Raw genomic sequence first — 21,493 nt, 5'->3', positions numbered from 1 at the left:
GACACTGAACTTCAATCTTCCACAACACACTTTAAACACCAACCTGAATTTATGGGACAACTACAACATAGTTTAAATATTAACAGTTGAACTGTTTCAATAGAACAATTTGTCCCTCATGCACAGCAAAAACTCCAGTGTTAAATTAACACTCCTGGGAGTGTATATGAGTCCACACTCAAGAGTGTAAAGTGTTAAAATATGAGTGTTAAATTAACACTCAAGAGTGTTAAAGTTAATGAGCTAATGATTAATTAGTAATGATTGATCATTATTGAAGACACCTGATGTTAACAAGCAGAATCACTGAAGGAGAAAATCACAAATTGTAAGCCAACGTTATGGTGATGGGTGTTTGCTTTAGTCGGGCTCTTGACACTTATACATTTACTTTAGATTTTGTTTGGCTGTTGTATCTTATAACTGCCCGATGAACAAAGAGAAAAAGTGATCTGCTGGTGTTGGTTATATTATGACAATCATCATTTGAACTTGATCACTGAACTCATTAAGATCCTTATTTCTGACTTAGATTTATGTTGTTGATTACAGCATAACTGTGAATCTGCATAAATATCCAGAATTTTAGATATAATACAAAGGATTTCTTAAAAGTTGTTTAAAAAAAAAAATCTTTCTTTTAGGCACACACAGACGTCAAGATTCAGTCTATGCATCTCAACAATGGTGACGAGCAGAATATTTAATTAGGAAAAGTAAATTACACAGACAATTCAGATCATAATTTATTCATACCGCAATGCATGATGGGAGCCATTAATGAGTTGTGATTGGTGGCAGCGACTGCAACATGCTTTATTATTGTCACCATTGTTGAGATTCACAGGCTGATTATTGATGTCTGTGTTTCTAAATAAATTCATTTGAAAGTCTTTTGATCAGAACAATGGTTATGAAATATTTTTGGATTATATGAAAAATACTGAAAATCATGTGCTGTAGAATCACAGAGCTGCTGTAACTAACAAGTTAAGCCATCTCAATAAGTTTTGTTTTACAGATCACAACATGATTATGTCAAAACATAACCAACACCATCAGATCACATTGTCTCTTTGTTCATCTGACTGTTATAAATCAATAACAGCAGACAAGCAAAATTTAAAGTAAACATATAAGTGTCAAGAGCCCGACTAAAGCAAACACCCATCACCTTAATGGTAACTTACAATTAGTGATTTCCTCCTTCAGTGATTCTGCTTGTTAACATCAGGTGTCTTCAATAATGCTCAATCATCACTAAATTAATCACTTAATTATCTCATTAACTTTAACACTCTTGAGTGTTAATTTAACACTCATATTTTAACACTTTACACTTTTGAGTGTGGACTCATATACACTCCCAGGAGTGTTAATTTAACACTGGAGTTTTTGCTGTGTGCCATGTATTTTTTATCACTTTTGTATGACCTGTTTATCCCAGTATAAATGTTTATTATGAATAAATAAGTCCCTTCTTGAAAAACCAATCAAAACACAAGCCTAATCAGATTTGCTGTGTGCAGAACTATCCCCTATTGATTTATGCTCATTTCTTTCTGAAAAAAAAAAAAATACAATAAAATAAAAATATTTTAACTGCAAAATGTGTTAGGCATTTGAAAGGGACTCAGAAAGAGTGTGAGAAAAATAATCTGATCTGAAGTATGGTTTCCACTCATGCAACAATATCAATACTTGTTGAATACTTGTGGAATACTGTGGAATACTGATCTGAGTGGATCCCAGAAAAATTGCCATAGAATTGCTAGAGTGCCTTCTGGCTCAGATCTGGCAAACAGGAGCAGTCCGCCCAAGTGCCATCATTCCATGCTGCATGTGGGCCAGATCAGTATTCCACAAGCGCCATTTCCACATTGTTGCATTACAATGGAGAAACTTAACTAATCACGGCCACACTTTCTAGGAACTCAGTACCCACATTTATGAAAAGGTTCCTCCAGTGCAAAAGCCCCATAGTGAGATGATTACTTTGTGGCCCCTCTGAGAAAATGCAACTGTTTTGTATATTCATGAACACAAATGTTTAGCCAATGTCAGGCCATACATTCACAAGGAACTATGCATGGACACTTGTTGTGGTGTTTCTACCCCTCAAAGTCCTCATGCCTCTCTATAAATAATTTTCTGTTAGCCTACTTTCTGCAAATGTCCAGCTATCAGTGTACTCTTAATATTATACCAGGGTAGTGAAAATGTCAAGTTCAGCAAACTACTGTTCTTCTACAGTGGAACAGAAAACATGCAGAGTACATGAGGTTCACGCACGTCAACTATTAACTTGCACACATGTGCAAGACAGGGTCCCTAGTACACAACAAAATCCCCAGTTAAATTAACTCTGCTCAGAGTATGGCGGGTGCATAATGCCACGGATAACTTACCGAAGTCGACAGTCGTGTACTTTTACGTGACAGAAGGGGTACAGACGCGTAATACCAACGCTTGACTCCAACGTCGCACCACAGCACGTCGCATCACAGACTTGTGACTCCAACGTGTGACTTCAACGTCGCACCACAATAAATTAATATCTATTTTTCCCCCTAGATTTTCTTATCTTTCCTTTGTTATCTTTCTAATCAATCATTCTTTTCTTGTGTTCTGATGACATTGAAAATATCATTGATACAAATTTTGTATTGTATACAAAGTTGTGTATGTCATTAATGTCATGTATGAATGGTTTATGAACATAGTATATATATATATTTTTTTAATAATTCACTCACTTTCTACTGGATATGAGGACTATGCAAATTATACACCATCAAAGTCACAACTTTTTGCACACTTTAAAGTTGAACAGATAAATCCATTAATTGTATTCTATAAACATAATATTCTGGAATGTGTCATTCTGAGTTTTTACCATTGAAGGTGGTAATAATTTTAATTAACACAGTTGACCATAATGGGCGAATACACAATATGAAACTTTTCACGATATTGTTTACAGGAGAAGGTGACAAGAAAGTATTTCAATAGCCTATTATTTTCAAGAAATCAACAATGAAAAAATATAAGACAGGGAAATAGTCTTTTAGTCAAAATGTAAAACAATGTAGGTTCATGTTCAAATGTTCAAAACTAGGGCTGTCAGTGTTGACTATTTTATTTATATATTTTTTGGTCATAAAGATAGATCTGAAGTGAACAATAGCCTTTAGTATGACTTAAATACATATTACAAATGAGGTTAATATAATTGGTTCAAATAAAGTATTAAAAGTACTTAATTATTTTATTTTATTTAACAACACAAAATAACATGAAGAAATATATAAACAATGAACAATGTACAAATGCCAACAGAGGGCGCAAGAGGGCTGACGATAATTGTTACACTTTACATCAAGAGCAGTACTACGGTGATGCATTACTGCCACATAGGCTACATATTATTTTTCCCCTCAATTATGTTGTAATAACGAGATGTTATGTCGTTTTAACGTCATCTTTTCTCGTAATAACGTGATCTTATGTCGTTAAAACAACATCTTTTTCTCGTAATAACGAGATGCTATGTCGTTAAAACGACATCTTTTTTTTGCCTTTATAAGGACGTGCGTAGTCATGGACAAAATATGCCTTTATCCACATAAAATTGGCAGCCTATCGCGCCTTTATCACACTTCTACGTTCAAAAAGCTGAAGCAAATAGCATCTTAATTTAAACTTTATTTTATTATTTTATTTGTTCATTAACTAATTATACTAACTCAACTAATTTAATGTAAAGAGCTGGATACTAATTACTAATTAAATAATGTCAAATATTAAATGTAGGCTATTGATTAGAGTTGCCATTGACTAAAAGATTTTTTTAGACTAGGCCTAGTAGTAATTAATTTAAGCAATGGACTAATCGCACGTTTATATTCAATCCTGTGTGTATAGCCTATATTCCGCGCTCAAGCGCATACATAAAACTTGCCGCAAAGCACCGGCAAAAGTAGGCTAATGATATAATAAATGTGTCTGAAAAAAATAATGAAGCATTTTAATTGTTTAGGCTATTAATGAACTAGTCTTTTCTAAATCAGTGTAGGCTGCCTGCAAACATATCTACATCTCCGCTGTAATTTAGCCTATGCGCCTTTCAGGACATGTCCTGCAGGATCACAATATCAGATGGTACCGTATTTCGATTGGATTTTTTTTCGTTGGTGGACATTTTTTTTAATAAACTTTATATAGATAGTTATATTTCTCATGTCTGTGAGGCTTGTCTATACACTGTTTTTCAGTTCATTTTTGAGACGCTCTCCAATTCACAGGGATCATGAAAGCGCGCCCTGTTCGTTTTATTTTATTTTACAAAAGCACAACGTTTTCTTGTTGTTGAGAGTTTACACAAATAAAAGTAGTTGCGCCTTATTATTTTCTGTATGACCAGAAATGAAGGAGTATTTTAAATAGTTTCCACTGTTGATAGGAAAATGCGAGTGATGGCACCGGCGCATCCATGTCATGCAGCGCGCGCTCCAGACTCCGCACAAACACTCGGACATGCACTTAATAATAGCGAACATTTATCTAGGTTAACGTTAGAGCGAGCGGCCATGCCAGACTGATAATTCCTCTTCATGTTTAACAAATCAAATTCTGTTACATTTTATTGCGCCAGTTTTAAAAGGATGGCTGAAACACTTAGCCTATACAGATAAACGCCCAACGCTGGTGTTTTTCTTTAAACAAATTTGTTTAGTCTTTAAAATAAATATTGTTTGTGGGCAAATTAATGGCACAATAATTTGTTTATTTTATTGGCTACTTTTATTTTCATTTTTGTTTTGCATTGAATACCATTTGATTTAAAGGATTTGCTGTGCACTGCAATGCCATCCTCCCATAGAAAGACACGTTAAGAGCCACCTTTATTTTCTTTATAGTAAAGGGTTTCTATCGGAAAACGCTTAACGTATAATTAAATGCATTGCGTTCATATTCTGGGCTCATCTGCTTTTCTGTAGGATAGTATGGTTTATTAATAAAGTGTGTACAGCATTTGATCTTTATCACTGAAGTAGCATAGCCTATTAAGCCACATTAATTTTTTTCTTTATTATAAGGGTTTTCTATGGGAGGAAAACGCTTAGCCTAATATGCAATTAAACACAATGTTCGTATTCTGGGCTCATCTGCTATTAATAAGGTGTGTACAGAATTTGATCTTTTAACATGAATGTCCGTTGGGGGCTGCTGTGCTATTTCTTCATCTTTTTGAACGTTTTTTGAATGATAAAGACATGATTGGCTATCAATTTTATGTGGATAAAGGCAGAGGTGGAAAGTCCAGGGATCAGAAAGTAAAAGTCCTGCCATATATTTATTCCACCCATGAACTCACACAGCAAAAACTCCCGTGTTAAATGAACTCTCCTGGGAGTTTATTTGGCTCCACACTCAAGAGTGTTAAAGTTAATGAGATAATTTAGTGATTGATTGAGTGATGATTGAACATTACTGAAGACACATGATGTTAACAAGCAGAATCACCAAAGGAGAAAATCTCTTTTTTCAAGTTGCCATTATGGTGATTAGCATTTGCTTTAGTTGGGCTCTTGACACTTAAACTGCTAACATTAAATGTTGTTTGGCTGTTGTATCTGAGTTATAACTCTCAGATGAACAAAGAGAAAAGCTGAACAGGTGGTGTTGGTTATGATTTGACATGATCATTGTTTTATCTGAATCACTGAACTCATTTAGAGCCTAATCTCTGACTTAAATGAATATTGATCATTACAGCATCACAGTGATTCCACGGAATAAGATCCAGATTTTTCAATTTAATCCAAATGATTTCTTAAAAGTTGTTCTGATATAAATAAAATAAAAGAATCTTTCATTAAGGCACACACAGACATCAAGAATGAGTGTATGAATCTCAACAATGGTGACAAAAAGAATATTCAATTAGGGAAAGGAAATTACTAAGACAATTCAGATCATAATTTATTCATACCGCAATGCATGATGGGAGCCATGAATGAGTTTTGATTGGTGGCACCCAGAATGCACTGCAACATGCTTTATTATTGTCACCATTGTTGAGAATCACAGGCTGATTATTGATGTCTGTGTGTCCAAATACAATACTTCTTTAAAGTCTTTTGATCAGAACAACTTTTAAGAAAGCTTTTTGATTATATAAAAAATGCTGAAAATAGTATACTGTAGAATCACAGGCTTCTGTAATCAACAAGGCAAACCTAACTCTCTAAATGAGTTTTGTGAGTCAGATCAAATGATGATTATGTCAAAACATAACCAACACCACCTGATTAGCTTTTCTTGATGTTCATCTGAGAGTTATAACTCAGATACATCAGCCAAATAAAATCTAAAGTTAACAGTGTAAGTGTCAAGAGCCCAACTAAAGCCAACGCTAATCACCATAATGGCAACTTGAAAAAAGAGATTTTTTCCTTTAGCGATTCTGCTTGTTAACATCAGGTGTCTTCAATAATGCTCAATCATCACTCAATCAATCACTAAATTATCACATTAACTTTAACACTCTTGAGTGTGGAGCCAAATAAACTCCCAGGAGAGTTCATTTAACACGGGAGTTTTTGCTGTGTGAGTTCATGGGTGGAGTAAATATATGGCAGGACTTTTACTTTCTGACCCCTGGACTTTCCACCTCTGAGGACAACACATCCATAACATGCCCTCACTGGTCACACATTACCCATAACTATTAGCCAAGCGGGAACAGTGACCTACATTTGAATGAACACATAACCTGTCTGTCTGACTGTCTATCTATCTATTGGCACACAGCAAAATTCCCAGAGTTAAAGGATAATTCCGGTATTTTGCACTTTGAGTCTCTTTTCTGGTTTGTTTTACCACTAACCACTCGGTGAGTTGCACAGTTTTGAAAACGAATGTTAAGGGTTGTTTTAAGGACATGTTTGTGCATGCCCGCAGCCAGCCACTCTGAAGCAGTCAAAGGCGATTCTAAATGAGTCAAAAAGTCGAGACAGGATCCATCGTCAAAATTTCTGTCCACCACTCTAGTTCATCCAAAACAAACCAGAAAAGAGACTCAAAGTGCTAAATACCGGAATTATCCTTTAAATTAGCTCTGCTCAGAGAACATTTGGTCCCACACTAAAGAGTGTTAAAGTAAATCTGAATCAGAGTTAAAGTTAATGAGATAATTAAGGAATTATTTAAGTGATGATTCAACATTAGTGATGAACACCTGCTGTTAACAAGCAGAATCTCAGAAGGAAAGTTCTCAGTTCTCAGAATGGAACTGACTTCCAGCCACAGCCTCAGATGAAATGAACTGGAGATAAAAGATGATAAATCTCTCAAGATCTCAGCAGAGGAGGATTAAACAACTCCACAAACAGCATAACCAGCTTCACTTATTACTAACCAGATTGACTTTATTTCTGTCAGGCAACAACAAAAGTTCTTTTTGAGAATTAACATAAATTAATTTAGGTGTTGATGTTTTATAGAATATGTTTGGTCACCATTATGGTGATCCGTGTCTCCATTAGTTGGGCAGTTTGGACAGAATTAATAGAGATTTAGATGCAAATGTTTTATTGAAAATGTTGGCCACCATTATGGTGATCAGTGTTTCCTTTATGATGCTGAAAACTAGATCGACTGATCATCTTAGTTTCTGGCTTTCTCGCAACAAATTATGCGTATTGGTAAACACTGTTACAAAGACCACAAACTCACATCAAAATCCAAGTCAAACGGCCCAACTAAAGGAACCACTGATCACCATCCCTAACCACGTGACCACCATTACGTCTCCCTGGTCAAACATTACCACTGACTTTTACCCTTGTGATTGTTAGAACTAGGTGACCTACATTTTGTCATTTTTAAACAGTAAGCTTGCCAGTGAATTCCTACTTGGCACAGTAGTAATAAAGCAATAAGTAATGAGAGGAAAGGCCCCATTGATAATTTAGTCTGTATCACATTGTCCTTGAGCCGTGATATTACACTTTTCCCCGGTTTCACAGACAAGGCTTCAGCCTAGTCGCAGACTAAAATGTGTGTTTGAGCTGTTTTACCTGAAAGCTACTTGCACTGACACATCTTAAAATGTGTCATTGTCATTGTTTTGACTCAAGATGCACTCCAGTAATATATATATTTTTCTGAGGAATGTTTATAAAAGGAACCTAAATGCACTAATTAAACTAAGGCCTAATCCTAGCTCAGAATGATTACACTAATCCATCCATCCATCCATCTGGATAATGTCTTGTTTGTCTGTCCTACCCGCTCACACATTAACCCTGAGACCCAGTCTCAAACTTGATCTAAATCTGGTTTTATAGGTGTGCAGTCACAGGGCTTCTATCATCAATGAGGTGAAATTCTTAACACAATAAAACCCAGATTAGAATCTGAACGAGACCAGTGAATGAGACAATAACAAGATGATTACATCTTAATCATCAATAAAGGCAACATTGTATTATCACAATTTCTCTGACTGTTCTTGCCATGACAAACACAGCTACAACAGACAGAGAGAAACTAATGTTAAAAATCAAGTCAAAGCTTTTTGAAAATGGTTTCCCAAGTGGATAAATTTGAAAAGGTTTTCACGTTATAGTGTCCTCTTGATACCTCCTGTGTATATATATATATATACACCCCTTGTTCTGTTCAGTTATCTGTTGGTTCTTGTTAATGTATTGTTTGTTTTGCTTTTATCCAGTGTTCTTCTTAGAATTTGCAATAATAATTCAATAATGTCTGTTGAATCTCCTTCATTACACAATTTAAATGTAAAGAGTCCCAACTAAATTTGACTAACTTTAGAATTCAAACCAATGATGCACAGCAAAAACTCCAGTGTTAAATTAACACTCCTGGGAGTGTATATGAGTCCACACTCAAAAGTGTAAAGTGTTAAAATATGAGTGTTAAATTAACACTCAAGAGTGTTAAAGTTAATGAGATAATTAAGTGATTAGTTTAGTGATGATTGAGCATTATTGAAGACACCTGATGTTAACAAGCAGAATAACTGAAGGAGGAAATCACTAATTGTAAGTTACCATTAAGGTGATGGGTGTTTGCTTTAGTTGGGCTCTTGACACTTATATGTTTACTTTAAATTTTGCTTGTCTGCTGTTATTGATTTATAACAGTCAGATGAACAAAGAGACAATGTGATCTGATGGTGTTGGTTATGTTTTGACATAATCATGTTGTGATCCGTAAAACCAAACTTAGTGAGATGGCTTAACTTGTTAATTACAGCAGCTCTGTGATTCTACAGCACATGATTTTCAGTATTTTTCATATAATCCAAAAATATTTCATAACCATTGTTCTGATCAAAAGACTTTCAAATGAATTTATTTAGAAACACATACATCAATAATCAGCCTGTGAATCTCAACAATGGTGACAATAATAAAGCATGTTGCAGTGTCTGCCACCAATCACAACTCATTAATGGCTCCCATCATGCATTGCGGTATGAATAAATTATGATCTGAATTGTCTATGTAATTTACTTTTCCTAATTGAATATTCTGCTCGTCACCATTGTTGAGATGCATAGACTGAATCTTGACGTCTGTGTGTGCCTAAAAGAAAGATCTTTTTTTCTTTTTTTTTCTTTTTTCAAAACAACTTTTAAGAAATCCTTTGTATTATATCTAAAATTCTGGATATTTATGCAGATTCACAGTTATGCTGTAATCAACAACATAAATCTAAGTCAGAAATAAGGATCTTAATGAGTTCAGTGATCAATTTCAAATGATGATTGTCACAATACCATCAGATCACTTTTTCTCTTTGTTCATCTGGCAGTTATAAGATACAACAGCCAAACAAAATCTAAAGTAAATGTATAAGGGTCAAGAGCCCGACTAAAGCAAACACCCATCACCATAACGGTGGCTTACAATTTGTGATTTTCTCCTTCAGTGATTCGGCTTGTTAACATAAGGTGTCTTCAATAATGATCAGTCATTACTAAATTAATCACTTAATTAGCTCATTAACTTTAACACTCTTGAGTGTTAATTTAACACTCATATTTTAACACTTTACACTCTTGAGTGTGGACTCATATACACTCCCAGGAGTGTTAATTTAACACTGGAGTTTTTGCTGTGTACAGTGGAATAGAAAACACGCAGAGTACATGAGGTTCACGCTACGTTAACTATTAACTTGCACACACGTGCAAGAAAGGGTTCCTAGTACACAGCAAAATCCCCAGTTAAATTAACTCTGCTCAGAGAACATTTGGTCCCACTCTAAAGAGAGTTAAAGTAACTCTGAATCCGTTTTTTATTTAATGAGATAATTAAGTGATTAATTAAGTGATGATTGAGCATTAGTGATGAACACCTGATGTGAAAAAGCAGAATCACTGAAGGAAAGAGAAACACAAGGACGACAACAGACTTCCAGCCACAGCCTTCCCATATGAAAAAAACGTACTCGGTTACTAACGTAACCTCGGTTCTCTCTAGAGAGAGGAACGAGTACTGCGTAGAATACGCTAGGGGAAAATCCTTTTCCACGAGAATACTGAAGCCAACAAAATTATCCTTTAATTTTGCATTAATGTAAAACGCGTTGCGGCAGCATACAGACATAGGCGAGGCAGCTCGCGCGCCTATTGGCTGGTCTGCTGGCAACTGCTTAAGCCTATCGAGCGAGACCTAGAGTGACGTCAGACCCAATGAGGGCGCTTCGCGCCCTCTGCGTCACGTCCCGCCGAAACGGGCGTGGCTTAGGTCTATAAATACCGCTCACAGGCATTAATTCTCTGGTTTTTCATAGTCGAAGCAACCAGAGCGCGTGCAGGCACGGCAGGATACGCAGTACTCGTTCCTCTCTCTAGAGAGAACCGAGGTTACGTTAGTAACCGAGTACGTTCTCTTACGAGAGATACTCTCGTACTGCGTAGAATACGCTAGGGGAACCTAATGTAAAACGCCGTGCGTGCTGGGATCTGATACCATAGACTCAAGGGCGACAGCCCGGAGTTCATACAGTACATAATCACCCAGGGGACCCACAGGGAGTCCTGGAAGAAAAAAGGGGGGTTAGCCACTATCTTCCTTATAGCAGCATAGAGCAAGGATTGCAGTACTCAATAGCTGCATAACTGGCAACGCCAGCTATGAGATTTTGGCCATACTAGACCGACAGTAGTCTGGCCTGTAGTGCGGGAACCTCTAGGTTGTAAAACCTTATAAATGTAGACGGAGAGGCCCAGCCTGCCGCCATACAAATATCTTGCAAGGCAATCCCACTTGACCATGCCCACGATGAAGCCATGCTTCTCGTGGAGTGCGCTTTGACACCCAGCGGGCACTGCATGCCCTTGGTTGTGTAAGCTAGCGCTATCGCGTCCACTACCCATCTGGATAGGGTCTGTTTCGAAGCGGCTTGTCCCTTAGAACGTCCGCTGAACGAAACAAATAGCTGCTCCGTCTGTCTGAAAACAGACGAGCGAGACACATAAGCTCTTAACGCCCTGACTGGGCAAAGGGAGCTTTCATCCATATTTCCTTCAGTGACCGGCAGGGCAGACAGGGAAATGACCTGTGCTCTGAACGGTGTATTGAGGGATTTAGGAACATAACCGTGCTTAGGTTTGAGTATAACTCTAGAGTCATTCGGCCCAAATTCCATGCACGTCGCGCTTACTGAGAGCGCGTGTAAGTCCCCTATGCGCTTCACTGAAGCGAGAGCCAGAAGAAACGCCGTCTTGAAAGACAGGTGTTTAAGATCAATCTCCTGCAAGGGCTCAAATGGATGACCTTTCATGGCTTCCAGTACCGTAGAAAGGTCCCATATAGGGACTGTGGGAGGTCTGGGAGGATTCAGTCTCTTAGCTCCACGAAGGAAGCGAATAACTAAATCATTCCTTCCAATAGACTGGCCGAGCGTGGTCGAAGAGAACACTGCTATGGCCGCTACATAGACTTTGAGCGTGGAAGGGGACCTGCCCTTATCCAACAGCTCCTGTAGGAAGGAAAGAACCTCCGTCACACCGCAATGCAGGGGTGACACACCACGAGCTGTGCACCAGCTAGAGAACACTGACCATTTTGAGGCATAGAGACGTCGCGTAGACGGAGCTCTGGCCTGTGTGATAGTGTTTAGCACTCCCTGTGGGAGGTCAGCGGGTACCCGTTGATGGCCCACACATGGAGGGACCACAGCTCTGGGTGAGGATGCCAAATCGAGCCGTTGGCTTGAGAGAGGAGATCCCTCCTCAGAGGCACTGGCCACGGGGCGGTGCTTGCTAACTGCATCACGATTGGGAACCAAGGTTGGCTCATCCAAAGTGGGGCTACAAGCAGCACTGAGCATCCTTCTTCCCTGACCCGTTCTATCACCTGAGTCAGGAGGGAGACGGGGGGAAAAGCGTAGAGAGGACGGCGAGGCCACTCGTGGGTCAGCGCGTCCTTGCTCTTCGAGAAAAATTCTGGACAGTGAGCGTTTTCCTGAGACGCGAACAGGTCTACTTCCGCTCTGCCGAATTTCTTCCACAGCAGCTGGACTGTCTGTGGGTGCAAAGACCATTCCCCTGTCGGAACTTGGTTCCTGGACAGTCTGTCTGGTCCTGTGTTTAGGAGCCCTGGCACATGCGCTGCTCTCAGCGAGAGCAGGTTGCTGTGGGCCCATATCAGGAGGCGCTTGGTTAGCCTGTACAGAGTCAGGGACCTGAGGCCGCCCTGGCGATTTATGTAGGACACCACTGAGACGTTGTCTGAACGTATTAGCACGTGGTGTCCCTGTATGAGGGGACAAAAGCGCGTGAGCGCTTTGCTCACTGCCAACATTTCGAGGCAGTTGATATGTAAGAGCTTCTCCCGCTTTGACCATAGGCCAAAAAACGGTCTGCCCTCGAGCAGCGCTCCCCATCCCGAGGTGGATGCGTCCGTGGACACCACCATCACTCTCGAGGAAGTCCCCAGGCTTACACCTGATTGGTACCAGTCTTTTGCCACCCAAGGTTTCAAAGCTGCAATGCATGCTCGATTGACCTTGACGCGAAGCCGACCGGAGGCCCACGCTGAGCGTGGTACTCTCTTTCTGAGCCAGAACTGCAGTGGGCGCATGCGCAGAAGGCCCAACTGGAGAACTGAAGATGCTGAGGCCATCAGGCCGAGCATCCTTTGAAAAGCTCTGAGAGGGACTATCGCGCCGCAGCGGAACGCGCCGGCTGCGCGACGAATGTCTAGTGTGCGCTGAGATGACAGGCGTGCTGTCATTAGCAGCGAGTTCAGCTCTATTCCCAGAAAAGATATAATCTGTCTGGGGAAAAGTGAGCTCATCTCCCAATTCACTGTGAGACCGAGATTCTCGAGGTGATCGAGTAAAATGGTCCTGTGCTCTACGAGCTCTGAGCGAGATTGGGCTAGAATCAGCCAGTCGTCCAGATAGTTCAGCACTCGTATGCCCCGTAATCTGAGGGGTGCGAGCGCTGCATCCATGCACTTCGTAAATGTACGGGGTGCCAGGGACAAGCCGAAAGGCAGGACTGTGTACTGATATGCCTGGCCCTCGAAGGCGAATCTCAAAAATCGCCTGTGACGTGACGCTATCTGTATTTGAAAATACGCGTCTTTTAGATCTATTGACACAAACCAGTCCCCCTGGCGGACGTGCGCGAGGATTTTTCTGGTTGTGAGCATCCTGAACTGGCGCTTCATAAGCGCTCTGTTCAACTGCCGCAGATCTAGTATGGGTCTGAGACCCCCGTCTTTCTTGGGCACCAGGAAGTATCTGCTGTACAACCCCCCTTCGCTTTGAGCTTGAGATAGGGGTTCTATAGCCCCTTTGCTCAACAGTTTCAAAATCTCGGTTCGAAGTAGATGGGCTACTTTCGATTCTACCGTGGTCTCGACGCGCGCCGTGAAGCGGCGGGGGCGTCGGCGAAACTGCAGCGAATAGCCTCCTTTTATGACGTTCAGCACCCATCTCGAAACCCCGGGAAGCTTTTCCCACGCAGGTGCGCGAGTAGCTAGGGGCCGGATGCGAAGCGCGCTCTGATCGGCTCGCGATGCAGCGGCTTTTGTGTGCTGTGACATAAGCGTCGCGCTCATGACGTCTGAGGCAGGGGCGCGCTGATAACAGCGGGCAGAATGCCCGCGCTCGACTCCTCCGCAGTGTTTAGCTGAGAGGAGGAGGGCTGGGCTAGTTTCATGTCTGTGTGTGGGCGTGGGCGCGGAGCGGCGGGCACGTACACCACCTTTGCAGCATTGCTCGCGTGAGCAGAGCATATGCATACGGGTCCTGTATTCACAGGGACCGTGAGACATGTGGGAAGTAGCGTTAGTGGGCACTGGGTAGTGGGCACTTTTGCTACATTTGAAGCGCAATCGATCTGAGTCGATTTTATGTGCGCGCGCCCTGTGTAAAGGGCTGTGCTTGTGTGTAGGAATGGGCGCTGAGTAGCGGGCATTTTTTCTACACATGAAACACCGTCGGCCGTGGCCGGGACACCAGAAAATACACTCTTTAAGGGATTTATCTGGGTAGCCGTAAAAACGGCTTTTGTGTGCAGGCAAGCGGGTAATGGAACCGGCTTGTTGGCTGCTAAATACGCTGGACCAGTCACATTTCCTGGAACTGGACGAGCGGCAAGCTTTGGTGGAAGTCCGGCCGCAGCGGGACTTGGACACCGTCGCTTTCCTAGGCGTGCTAGGATGATTTCGGGGCCTCTGGCTTCAACACAACCTTCTGCCGCGGGCCACGCGGGGCGGGGCGGCGGCCGGATGAGCGAGAGCGCGGTCTCGAGCTCTGGGCTTGGCGGTGTTGAGAAGAGGAGGCGGCGGGCGGAGGCTTAGGCTGTGAGCTCTGAGCAGACGGTTTCGCACGGCCTGCTGCAGAACTGGAGCGCTTCGGGAGGAAGTGCTTCATGGCCTGGGTCGCTTTCTGCACCTCAGCGAACCTATCGGCGAAATCTTTGACCGAGGTTCCGAAGAGGCCGGCAGGGGAAAGCGGCGCGTCGAGGAACGCGGTGCGCTCCGACTCAGACATGTCAGAGAGCGTAAGCCACAGATGTCTCTCAGACACGGTGAGCGAGGCCATGCTCCGTCCGATGGCCTGTGCTGCTGACTTGGTGGCGCGAAGAGCGAGGTCTGTAGCGCTCCTCAAGTCCGGCACACAGATTGCGTCAGGTCCTTTCTCGTCCATCTGGCGGAGGAGATCGGCCTGGTATATCTGAAGCGTGGCCATGGTGTGCAACGCTGACGCGGCCTGCCCGGCGGCGGAGAAAGCGCGGCGGAGCAGAGTCGACGTCGTGCGGCAGGCTTTTGAGGGCAGCGCCATCTTAGCACGCCGTCCAGCGGAGGGCGGGCATAAGTGCGCTGCGATAGCCTCTTCAACCGGCGGCAGGGAGTGGTAGCCTCTGTTCTTTGCGTCATCGACAGCGGAGAACGCCAAAGAGACAGAGGACCGAGTCCTGGTTGAAAAAGGGGAGTTCCAAGATTTAGCGACTTCTTCATGAAGCTCAGGAAGAAAGGGCGCTGGCTTGGATGCAGGTGAAACGCGCTCCCCAGGCAGGAAGAAGCCGTCCAGCCGGTTATGAGCAGGCTGCTCAGGCGTGGTCCACTCGAGGCCGAGGCTCGCCGTGGCCTGAGTGAGCACGCGCATGAGCTCCGCCTCAATGCTCGCTCTCTTTCCCGTAGAAGCACGGGCAGGAGGGGTGGGGTCCTCAGAGCCCGCCCAATCCTCACTGCCTGATGCTATGAGAGAGCAGGAATCCTCCTCTCGAAGCAGCGCATCGATCTCATCAGCGTCATCGACAGAAGCGGCGGCAGACCGCGGCCGCTGTCCGTCCGTGAGCGAAGCTGATGAAACCGGAGAAGCAGGCGGGCGCACCGGCGAGCTTTGACGGCTGAGAGAGGGCTCCGGGATCCGCTGAGCGCGGCGCTTTTTACGGCGCGGCACAACAGCAGGTGTGGGCGCAGTCTCGGTGAACAGTGCCAAGCGAGTCCTCAGAGTCGCTAAAGGCAACAGCTCGCAGTGATGGCAGCCGCCATCAGCGAGTGCGAGAGCTGCGTGTTCTTGACCCAGGCAGGAAGCGCAGATGACATGGCGGTCCCCGTCGCTGAGTGGGGCTCTGCACGAGCCACAAGCAGGCATCTTGAAAAAGACGCAGCTCTTTTAGATAGTGTGAGTCGCGCCGGCGAACACACACACACAGAGTAAGAAAAAGGATATGGGCGCTGGATAGCGCAGCAGGAAGGCGATGAAGGCGGCGCGGCCAGCAGCTTCTCGACTCGTCCCGCTGAGGTGCTCCTTCGACAGCGCGGCTTCTTCTCGGATCCAGCGATGTGAGTTGCTTCGCTGAAGGATGAAAAATCAGAGAATTAATGCCTGCGAGCGGTATTTATAGACCTAAGCCACGCCCGTTTCGGCGGGACGTGACGCAGAGGGCGCGAAGCGCCCTCATTGGGTCTGACGTCACTCTAGGTCTCGCTCGATAGGCTTAAGCAGTTGCCAGCAGACCAGCCAATAGGCGCGCGAGCTGCCTCGCCTATGTCTGTATGCTGCCGCAACGCGTTTTACATTAATGCAAAATTAAAGGATAATTTTGTTGGCTTCAGTATTCTCGTGGAAAAGGATTTTCCCCTAGCGTATTCTACGCAGTACGAGAGTATCTCTCGTAAGAGAACCTGCATGCTTCATATACAGCAACCATATATCTTCCTTACTTAAATCGGCCAGAATTACCTTCTGTGTTTCATGTAAGGCCAATACATGTCCTATACAAAATCAGACCGATTATGGCCACTTTCATACTAAATAGCACACATGCAACTTGTAGGGGATTTTTGTATTATATATGAATACTGTAAAAAGTCTTATATGCGTTTTACATGACAAAAGTATGCAAATGTGTATGGTATTAGTAGAAAATAACTGATACTCATATATAAATCATTATATATGTCAAGTTCTTATATTGAATCATATGCTAGTCAAATTAAAGTCATATAGAATTTATACACTGTGGGCCCTATCTTGCACCCAGCGCAATTGACTTTGTACACCGACGCATGTTTCATTCCTATTTTGCACCCGCGCAAAGCGCACTTTTCCCTCCACAGAAGCACGTCGCTAAACTAGGGAATGAACTTGCGCTCCCTGGGCGGTTCAGCGCAAAAAAGGAGGCGTGTTCCGGCGCAAACAATCCCTGGTGCTATTTTACTGTTCCATAAAACAATTGCGCCACTGGCCAGAAAAAACCTAGTCTAAAGTCAGTGGTGCGTTGCGCGTTGTTCATTAAGCTATTTTAAGGGCGCATGCTTGACCATAATGTATAGCGTGCACAATGCGCATACACTTTGATTCTCTAATCTACACAGAAGCAGCAGTTTTCATTTTTGCAAATCATATTATGACAAACGATAGATAGATAGACAGACAGATAGATAGATAGATAGATAGATAGATAGATAGATAGATAGATAGATAGATAGATAGATAGATAGATAGATAGATAGATAGATAGATAGATAGATAGATAGATAGATAGATAGATAGATAGATAGACAGATAGATAGATAGATAGACAATTTATTATAAAAGCATACATCTAGCTTACACATTTACCCACATTATTATATACCTGTTTAACCGAAGCTAATTTGGGTGTGTTTCTCCATCCCCAATGTCACTTCTCTCTCTTTTACGGCCGTGACGAGAGCGTTGCTCTCCTCGGCTCTCCTGGCAAATCCGCCATTATAATAGCAATACGCCAAGGAAAAAGCGCGTCTGCTCTTAAAGGGAATGTGAGATGATGCTCTGATTGGTTTATTTCACGTTATGCCCAAACCACACCTATGAATAATGAAGCTACTTCAGACCAACCCATTTTAGATTTGCGCCGGGCGCAAGAGTCATTTATCCCGCGGGGAAAATAGCAACAGCGCCGAGACCCACCCACAAAGTTACTTGCTTTGCGCTTTGCCACTTGCGTTTCAGATCGTTAAAATAGGGCCCATTGTGTCATTTGTTTATGCGTTTCATACAGATTTCATGTTTTGATGACCAACATCTGATTCACTTATACGCAGTTGGCAAATTTTTAAATTGTACAGTGCAGAAGCCAGTTTGAGGATTACAGTCAGAGTATCACTGACCTTTATGAAGACTGTTCATTTTCCTACAGGATTTGAAAGAGCAGTTGAAAAGCAATGACATTGTAAGACCGTGTATTTACATTAATTGTGAACTGTCTGGGCCTGTTGTTTGTGAACAAATCATAACATATTATTGCAAATGAACAAAGTTGAGTCAAATATGTTTCTAGAACAGTGATTAAAATGTTGAAAATTGGCTGGAATATGTTTTTGTATATGTGACATGAACTCTGGTGGTGATGCACTCTAAAAACTTTTAATATGATTTACTCAATTTTTTTGGTGAAACATTTTTACACTTCAAATATTGATTAAATTAAGCAGTGAAATCAATTGCATACACTGTATTAACTGAGTTAATGTAAGTAAAACAAATTAAATAGATCTGAGAAACTGCATTTGGTACATTAACAAATAAAATTGAGTAGAAATAATCAGGGGAAAACATTTAAAAACGTACTCGGTTACTTACGTAACCTCGGTTCTCTCTAGAAGAGGGAACGAGTACTGTGTAATAGCTTACGCTATGGGGAAACACTCTTTTCCTCGAGATACTGAAGCCAAAAAATTATCCTTAATTTTGTATTAATGTAAAACGCGTTGCGGCAGCACGCAGACATGGGCGAGACAGCTCGCGCGCTCATTGGCTGCTCTGCGGCAACTGCAGCAGCCTATCGAGAGAGGCCCCTCGTGACGACTGATCCAATGAGGGCGTTTTGCGCCCACTACGCCACGTCCCGCCGAAACGGGTGGGGCCTTGGGCTATAAATATAGCATTCGGGAGGCTGGTTAGCTGGTTTTTCATCGCCGAAGCGAACCAGAGTTTGATGCATGCACGACAGGATACGCAGTACTCGTTCCCTCTTCTAGAGAGAACCGAGGTTATGTTAGTAACCGAGTACGTTCTCTTACGAGAGGTTCTCTCATACTGCGTAATAGCTTACGCTATGGGGAACACAATGCAAAACGCTGTGCGTGCTGAGATCCCACACTAAAGTCCCACGGGTAGGTGCCCGGGGCTCATACAGTGTATAATCATCAGGGACTCACAGAGAGTCCGGAAAGAGAGGCTGATTAGTATCATTCCCTAGAATATAGTGCTCTATAAAGAGCAGGTTATATCAAGTGTTTCATACAGCCAGGGTGAACTCAGCCTGGGCTGATATAATATCAGGGGGACTTACACACTGCCCACAGAAAATATAGTCGCTCAGTGAACGTCGCTATAACGGTTTCAGTATTCTGAGCCGGTAGTGACGGGCAGATAATACTGGTTTATTAGACCGAGAGCAGCTTGGCCTGCAAAGCGGGAACTTCTAGGCTGTAGAACCTTATAAATGTAGACGGGGAGGCCCAGCCTGCCGCCATACAGATATCTTGTAAAGCAATCCCAATAGACCAAGCCCATGACGAGGCCATGCCTCTCGTGGAGTGCGCTTTGACACCTAACGGGCATTGTAAGCCCTTTGATGTATAAGCCAGCGCTATAGCATCAACTATCCACCTGGATAGGCTCTGTTTCGACGCGGCCAGTCCCTTAGAACGTCCGCTGAACAAAACAAAGAGCTGCTCCGTCTGTCTAAAGACAGCTGAGCAAGACACATAAGCTCTTAATGCCCTGACTGGGCAAAGGAAGCTTGCGTCTCCCTCCTCGTCAGAGACCGGTATGGCTGACAGGGAAATGATCTGCGCCCTAAACGGGGTGTTGAGGGATTTAGGAATGTACCCGTGCCTTGGCTTGAGTACACAGCAAAAACTCCTGTGTTAAATTAACACTCCTGGGAGTGTATATGAGTCCACACTCAAAAGTGTAAAGTGTTAAAATATGAGTGTTAAATTAACACTCAAGAGTGTTAAAGTTAATGAGATAATTAAGTGATTAATTTAGTGATGATTGAGCATTATTGAAGACACCTGATGTTAACAAGCAGAATCACTGAAGGAGGAAATCACTAATTGTAAGTTACCATTAAGGTGATGGGTGTTTGCTTTAGTCGGGCTCTTGACACTTATATGTTTACTTTAAATTTTGCTTGTCTGCTGTTATTGATTTATAACAGTCAGATGAACAAAGAGACAATGTGATCTGATGGTGTTGGTTATGTTTTGACATAATCATGTTGTGATCTGTAAAACAAAACTTATTGAGATGGCTTAACTTGTTAGTTACAGCAGCTCTGTGATTCTACAGCACATGATTTTCAGTATTTTTCATATAATCCAAAAATATTTCATAACCATTGTTCTGATCAAAAGACTTTCAAATGAATTTATTTAGAAACACAGACATCAATAATCAGCCTGTGAATCTCAACACTGGTGACAATAATAAAGCATGTTGCAGTCGCTGCCACCAATCACAACTCATTAATGGCTCCCATCATGCATTGCGGTATGAATAAATTATGATCTGAATTGTCTGTGTAATTTACTTTTCCTAATTAAATATTCTGCTCGTCACCATTGTTGAGATGCATAGACTGAATCTTGACGTCTGTGTGTGCCTAAAAGAAAGATTTTTTTTTTTAAACAACTTTTAAGAAATCCTTTGTATAATATCTAAAATTCTGGATATTTATGCAGATTCACAGTTATGCTGTAATCAACAACATAAATCTAAGTCAGAAATAAGGATCTTAATGAGTTCAGTGATCAAGTTCAAATGATGATTGTCATAATATAACCAACACCAGCAGATCACTTTTTCTCTTTGTTCATCGGGCAGTTATAAGATACAACAGCCAAACAAAATCTAAAGTAAATGTATAAGTGTCAAGAGCCCGACTAAAGCAAACACCCATCACCATAACGGTGGCTTACAATTTGTGATTTTCTCCTTCAGTGATTCTGCTTGTTAACATCAGGTGTCTTCAATAATGATCAATCATTACTAAATTAATCACTTAATTAGCTCATTAACTTTAACACTCTTGAGTGTTAATTTTAACACTCATATTTTAACACTTTACACTCTTGAGTGTGGACTCATATACACTCCCAGGAGTGTTAATTTAACACTGGAGTTTTTGCTGTGTATGACTCTAGAGTCGTTAGACCCAAACTCTATACACGTCGCGTTCGCTGAGAGCGTCTGCAAGTCCCCTATGCGCTTCACTGAAGCGAGAGCCAGAAGAAACACTGTTTTGAAAGACAAATGTTTCAGGTCTATCGACTGAATAGGCTCGAATGGGGCGCTTTTCATGGCCTCTAGGACCGTGGAAAGGTCCCAAATGGGGACTGAGGGGGGTCTGGGAGGATTCATTCTCTTAGCTCCTCGAAGGAAGCGAATGATCAAATCGTTTCTTCCCAGTGACTGACCCAGCGTTGGCTCA

The sequence above is a fragment of the Scardinius erythrophthalmus genome, assembly GCF_964197995.2.
Source record: "Scardinius erythrophthalmus genome assembly, chromosome: 1".
Lineage (NCBI taxonomy): Eukaryota > Metazoa > Chordata > Actinopteri > Cypriniformes > Leuciscidae > Scardinius > Scardinius erythrophthalmus.
Note: the sequence above shows the minus strand (reverse complement) of the source record.